The following is a 7,067-nucleotide window of genomic DNA, read 5'->3' as shown; positions in this document are numbered from 1 at the left end:
TATGGGGTATTCCAGTACATGTTTGGGGGTTGAGTATAAACTTTACTTTGGAGTTCAGGGAACTGTGAACGTTCCTTTTAGTGTTTTGAACTTTAGGGCAAATGAGGAATTGGGAACTAACAACACCATTCAGCATTGTAATCCCAGCTGGGATTCATTTTTTCAGCTCTGGTAAAGTGAGGTTGGGAAACACTCATAAGAATTCTGCTTTTAGGCTGCTGTCTTAAAGCACACTTACAAAGAGGGAAAGTTAGACTTTGTCAGATCTTTATTGAGCATTTGTTCTCATTTGTTTATGGCCTGGCGATAGGACAAGGAGCATTCATCCTGATTTTCGTGCAGGGCATTTATGCATCTGAGAAGTGCACTGTTGGTGACCAGCACAGTAATCATTCACAGAAGGAGCAGATTAGGCGAGAAATCTGTTTCTGGACTGGATCACCTCAGACTGCAGGGTGGCTGTGGGAGAATGGAACATTTCTCCATACAAGTTAACCAAAAACGTCCCTGCACACAGAAATACAGCAGGTAAAGAAAGAGCAGTTCAGCCTAAGCTCAACTTTTTCCCTGACAGTGATTTTTTTTTAACATGCATGGGATTTTTATTTCTGTTAACATGGAGCAGGGGAAGGGTACAGAAGCTTGCTGGCCACCTCCCCTTGCTCTCCTTGTGAAGCAGCCAAGGCTTCAGCCACTCTGCGCTTTAATGGTTAACAACCACCCCAACAGAGCAGCCGTTTCTAGAGCACCAGGGAAGGTTGCAAAAGGACTTCACTTTCCTATGTTGCCAACTCAGAAGAACTGAAGTGAGTGAGCAGGTGAGTCTCTTTTTGCTTGCAGAGCTGTCGGAGGGGGGCTGCATGGAGGGAGCCTCAAGATCAAGGTGCACAATTTAGGGTGACAGGTAGGGAAGAGGGGGATGTTGGAAGAAAGCAGGAACCCCCCATTTAAGTGTCCCCTCCAGCAGACTCCCAGTGTTCAGGGATGCAGTCCTGCCCCATGGATCCCAGCTCTGCCCTGCTGCTGGGTCCCCTCTGCCTCCTCCCCTGAGCTTGCTGTGTGTGGGGCCAGGTCTGAGTGTCCCTCAGGACCATCTGCATTTCTGGTGAGGAGTAAAATGACGTATGTAAATAGCAATCGACCCTGCTTGTTTTAAAGTACTGCATTTCCCCCCCTTTCTCTTGGAATTTGACTATATCCGATCAGGGCCAGCACCAGGCATGACTGGGCCCTTGGGCACCAGTCTGCCCCGCCTGTGGTGCCATAGCCCAATATCCTCCCCATACAGGTGGCACAGGCTAATAAGCCCACCTACCTCTCATGTTGTATGAATGACTTGCATGCATAGCGTGCACCAAGATAGTGGTGGGGGCATCAGCCCCTTAGGGAAGCCCCTGCTTGGGTGATGGCAGGCATGCATGCACGTAGTGCATGGCATTCATACTGATAGGAGGGGTAAGTGAGGCGGGTGGGCTTATTGTAGCCCGCACTGTCTTATTGGGGGGTGTCTGGAAGCCCCCTCTCCATGATCCGTGGCAGGGTCAGGTGGCAGCACCCGATGCTGCCATGGATCAGAGAGGGAGCACTACCCTCCTACCCTAAGAAGGGGCCCTTCAGGGGCCCCTCGGGGCCACAGGGACCCTTCGCCAGGACCCAACCTGGCCGCCTTCTGGTGCCAGCCCTGATAGAGACAATAGAATTTGGGCTCTGTTTTGCAGTGGATTGCATTGAGAGCTCTTCAAAAAGGGGGGGCCTGGGGGTTTATGCCCTCCCCCCTTTCCCCCTCTTTCCACCTTGGCTCTTTTCAGCTCCTTCCAGTGGAAACAGACCAGGCCGATCCCTCATTTTTCAGAGGGGCGGAATAGGGAAGTGCAATGACCATACAGACTCAGAGAAGGGGGAAACCATGCAGCATGCACTTCCGGTTCTCGTGCAAAGGCTGTTGTGTGCAGGCAAGAGCATTGTGCCAAAAAAAGAAAAGAAAAAAGGCTGGGGCGTCTTTCATGGCTGCCATACCTCTTTGGTCAGAAGCATCCCAAACCCTGAGATTTCAGGGGTGGGCCCTAGTGATATCATGGGGCAGGCCTGAGTGATGTCACAGGGGCAGGCCTAGTGATGTTACAGAGGCGGGCCTAGTGATGTCATTAAGCATGATACGTTAAGCATCAACCATAGTTGCTCGGTGCATACAATTCAAACAAAGACATTTCTCTGATTGGAAATTGAGATAGAAATTTTAGCTAAAAGGTGGAGCCTGGGTAGGGAACATTAAATCTAGCCTACTTGCTTCTGACAATAAGGGTTTAAGTGCCCTCAGGCCAGGCCAGTCACCAGACGGCCATTGTAGGAAGAAAGGAGCCTAGTGTTGTAGAGATGTTAGATGGGAGCACTCAGGAGTAAAGATGGATGCCCCCGAAGGCTGCAATTCTAAACACACTTACTAAGGGACTAAGCACCATAGAAGTCAACAAGACTTACTTCTGAGTAGATATGGATTGTGCTGTTGGCAAACCTTGACTAGGGATCCTCTGCAAAGACATCCATATCCAAGCAGGGTTGGCAACCCCCTGCCTGGAATGCCCCGCCCTACATTTTAACGTGAAAATGGAAATGGCCTGCCTTCAAGTCGATCCCGACTTACGGCTACCCTATGAATAGAGTTTTCATGGTAACCGGTATTCAGAGGGGGTTTCTCATTGCCTCCCTCTGAGGTGAGGTAAGTGATCAAAGCTTATTCCATTTTGATTTGTATCAAGGACATGACAGCCATTAGGCAGAAGTAAGCACTTCCCGTAGGCAGTGTGCTAGCTATGAGCTGCACAGGCAGAGCAGCTCCATCCTGTGTAAGAAGTAACCGCAAGGCTTGTTTTTGAGACAGCTTCCATTAGCCAGCCTCGGTCCAGCTAAGTGTGCCTATGTGGTTAGCACAGGTACAACAAACATATGCAAAGTACGACTGCTGTGCTTGTTTTGTTCCATATAGCCGGTGTGGTTAGAAAGTAAAGATTATATCTATGTAAGTAACTTGTTTCCATGGATACCATGTAAAGTGTCTATGATGCAAAAGCCACTATGCAAAGCTTGTATTGTAAAAGGTATAAAAGTGACTTGCCCCTTCCTTTCGGGGTGGCAGTCTCATTTCAGAGTGGAGTCTTAGTTCTGAACTAATAAACAGTTGTTACTTTACTCCTTGTTGAATGGCTGTCATTTGCAATAGCTAGTGCACGACCGCTTAAGGACAAGAGGTTTCCCTCTTACAACAGAGGCTAGTCCTCCCCAGCTGGCTAGGGCCTGCTCAGCTTGCCACAGCTGCACAAGCCAGCCCCTTCTTTGTCTGCAACTGCCAGCTGCGGGGCAACTGGGCTCCTTGGGACTCTGCAGTCTGCCCACAGCTGCACAGGTGGCAGGGCATGTAACCCCTGAGCCACTCCCTGTGGGGGTGATCTTTAGCTGGCCCTTGACCCCCAGGAGACACAAGCGGGGATTTGAACTCACAGACTCTGGACTCCCAGCCAGGCTCTCCTCCCCACTGTGCTATACCAGCTGTACATTTTAACATGGCTGCTCCAAATTTCTTTACAGATTTGAACCTTCAGAAAGAGGGCTCAGAAATGAGTAAGAGTAAGAAGATTCTCTACCCTTTTCTGTCTACCCTGTGGGCTGCTATAAACTCACTGTGACAGCCAACCCAATTCCAGTGAGTAATAACTGACTGAGAGAAAACACACGTGGTTTTGGTCTACCTTCACAGACAGCAGCTTGGGAACAGCAGTCGCAGTCACACTTCCCAGTATGTGAATTCTCTTTTATTACTATTGGGCAAGAAATAAACCATCATTGCAACCAACAAGGTGCATCATCAGTGGCTTTAAGGGGGTTGAGCTGAGCACATGGAACCATTGTTGTTGCTTCTATGGATGTAAGGGAGTAATGTCAGAGGTAAATGAAATGCAAACAGAAAAAGAAAAAAATGTCAGTGATGCTTTCCTAAAGGCAATACCTTACCAACCACAAGAAGATTCCTACGGGTAAGGCAGAAAACTCAGCATCCCACAACCAGTCAGGGTTCCTAACCAAAACTAAAATAGCCTGGCAGCCAAGGTCACAGAAATCCCAATGCAGCAGAACCTAACCTGGGAGCTGCAGTTAGTGAAGAATGCTGTGGCACGATTGCTGACATGAGTGAGACCCCATCAGCACATAATACCTCTGCTCTGAAATCTTTACTGGTTGCCCATTTGCTACCTGGGCAAGTTCAAGGTGTGCTTTCCATGTTTCAGGTACCACGTAGTACTTGTTCTGCTCTTGTAAAAAATCAGTCCTTTAGTGTGGTAGCACCTACACTTTGGAACTCCCTGCCTAATGAAATTAGTCAGGCGCCTCCATTGTACTCTTTTTGGCACCTGCTAAAAGCTTACCTAGGCATGTAGAAGCTACTATGTTTTTTAACTGTTTTAACTCATTTTTGGTTTTGTTATTTTGAATGTTTTTAAATACGTGTCTTTAACTGTGTTTGCCAAAAAATTCATTGTTTTAATTCCTTCTGTAAACTTCTTTGAGGTTCTTTTATAATAAAGTGCTATATAAATATTGTAAGTAAAATACATAAATAAATTTCAGAATCACTGTGGCCCTTGGGTCTCTTTCCTCTTTTAGGAACAAAGGAATCTGCCTTATTTTGACTCAGGCCATTTGGTACTACCTAGCTCAGTGCTGGTGACATGGATTAGTATTGGCTCTCCAGGATTCCAGGCAAGAGTCTTTTCAAGAGATTGGATTTTGAACTTTTGCAGGCAAAGCATGTGCCCTACCACTGTGCTATAGCCCTTCCCGTTTAAAAAAGTATATTTTGGACTTCCGGGAAGGGTGACTTAGCCTGTGCCTGCTTTTGAGACGGGCTCCTGCCTCAAAAGAAGCTTATTCAGATATATCAGTCAGTTTTTTTTTTTTTTTTTTTTTGACTGATTAAACTTCTCCCGGGTAGGGAGAAACGAAGAGATTAACCTCAAAGCCTATTTTTGTTGGGACGACCAGATCTCATTAATTTATGGGACGAGGTCCAGCCGACGAAGGTGGGACGGATTTTCAACAACAAGCTCTATCTGATAAAGCGAACGTTCATCTTATCTTCTAAGAGAGAACGCACTAACAGGCAAGCACCCTTCTTTCTATATTTTTCTTTTACTTGACTTAAATTGTTGCTGTTTAAAAGAGATTTGCCAGATTGATCGGTTTTTGACATCTCACTGGGGAGCCATAACTTCTCTCTGCTACTCACTAATTAATAGCTTATCTCTGTTTTTGTTGCAAAAAGCTGTCCTGGATTTGCATTCTAAAGATATACACAGAAGAGGGATTTCTATTCCAGATTTTTATTTTGAAGAATATTATATTGTCTGAGACTACTCTCTTTTTGGTCTATTTTATTTTGACGAATCTGTTTCCTGACGACCGCCATTAATTGTTTCGATCCTGGGAACTGCATTTTGTTTACTTAAGCATGGAGAGATAAGGCTGTCTGCTCTGTTTATACTGTGATGTCACCAAGTTTGGAGTATTAACCCAATTGTTGCTGAAATAAGAAGTGGTTTTCCTATATTTTTCTTTTAAAATGGCAATTAAGAAAGTGGCTGAGAATCTGGAAATAACTATGTTTCAGAAAATAATGGATGAGATTGAGATAACGAAACAAAACCTGCGACAGGGTTGTAAGGAGCTGAAAATTGAATTGAGTAAAATGAAGCAGGAGATTAAAGATATAGGGGTCCCTGTGAGAGAGGTGACCCTGGAAGGGGTCCCTGTGAGAGAGGAGACCCCGGAGATTGGAACAAACGTGGAACAGGAAAAAGATTTGGAGTCTATGGACTTTAGAAACAAAATCTATTGTTTGGAGACACAGGAGATTAAAGACATAGGGGTCCTTGTGAGAGAGGAGACCCTGGAGACTGGAACAGGGGTCCCTGTGAGAGAGGAGACCCTGGAGACTGGAACAGGGGTCCCTGTGAGAGAGGAGATCCCGGAGATTGGAACAAACGTGGAACAGGAACAAGATTTGGAGTCTATGGACTTTAGAAATAAAATCTATTGTTTGGAACTCAATGTTATCTCTGAAGAAATTAATGAAGATTCTAGAGATAAAGTTATCAATGGCATGGATAATCTTCTGGACTGGAATGATGTGATGGAGCCCAATATAGAGAAAATCTATGGAATTAATTGCAGCCATGTGACAATGGAAAAACTTTCAAGAGATGACCCAGTGTATTTTGAAAAAAAGAACAGAGATATGATTTTACAGCAGTATTTCAGCAACCTATTCAGAATGGATGGCAAGAAAATATTTGGGATAGAGGTAATTCCCATCAGACTCTTACTATATGACTATGGCTTTGACAGCAAGATTATTATGGAATACTGATAATGGAAGATTGGATACTGAAATTACTGGACTTAACAAGACTACTGAAGATGGAAGATGGAAAATGGAACTAATAGGGATAATAGAACAATGGCTACTGAAATTACTGAACCTAACAGATTCTGATGTGATGGATTAATTGAAATGTTTATTTTGACTATGGTTATGACAATAAGATTATCATAATTAGTAATGAGATGGATTAATCGATATGCTTATCTGGAAAAAAAAATTGATAGATATATTTCTTAAAGAATTGAAACCTCTCTTTGACTTTTTGTGGAAAGAATAAAGTAATGTTTATGAGATTTGATGATTAAGTAAGATAACTACTGGAGGAAAGTGATTTTATAATATGACTTAAGAGACAGGATTGTTATATATTATAGACTTATAACTGATTTGATCTTTGACAAATGGGAAGTCAATATTTTACTCTTTATTTTTTATTTTTGTTTTTTTTTTCTTTTTTTCTTTTTGTTTAACTATTTTTGATTTTGTTTTTTGTCTTTGAATGTTTTATGATTTCGTCTTGTATGTTTTATGAAAATCTGAATAAAAATTATTGAAAAAAAAAAAAAAAGTATATTTTAAAATGGTTCAGTTTGCACACCTAGGGCAGATCCAGACTGAAAGAACTGGGCGTGTT

At 43.7% G+C, this 7,067-nt stretch overlaps 1 long non-coding RNA gene across 1 annotated transcript; it reads left to right on the top strand.

Moving 5' to 3' along the window:
- The first annotated feature begins 223 nt into the window (after positions 1-223).
- Positions 224-6,580, top strand: LOC133381402 (uncharacterized). The gene is made up of 3 exons (XR_009761672.1): positions 224-818; positions 3,583-3,790; positions 4,657-6,580. It is a non-coding gene; the product is annotated as an uncharacterized LOC133381402 (long non-coding RNA).
- The last annotated feature ends 487 nt before the right edge of the window (positions 6,581-7,067 follow it).

The sequence above is a fragment of the Rhineura floridana genome, chromosome 3 (genome assembly GCF_030035675.1).
Source record: "Rhineura floridana isolate rRhiFlo1 chromosome 3, rRhiFlo1.hap2, whole genome shotgun sequence".
NCBI classification, from domain to species: Eukaryota; Metazoa; Chordata; class Lepidosauria; order Squamata; family Rhineuridae; genus Rhineura; species Rhineura floridana.
Note: the sequence above shows the minus strand (reverse complement) of the source record. Positions and strands in the feature narration are given on the sequence as shown.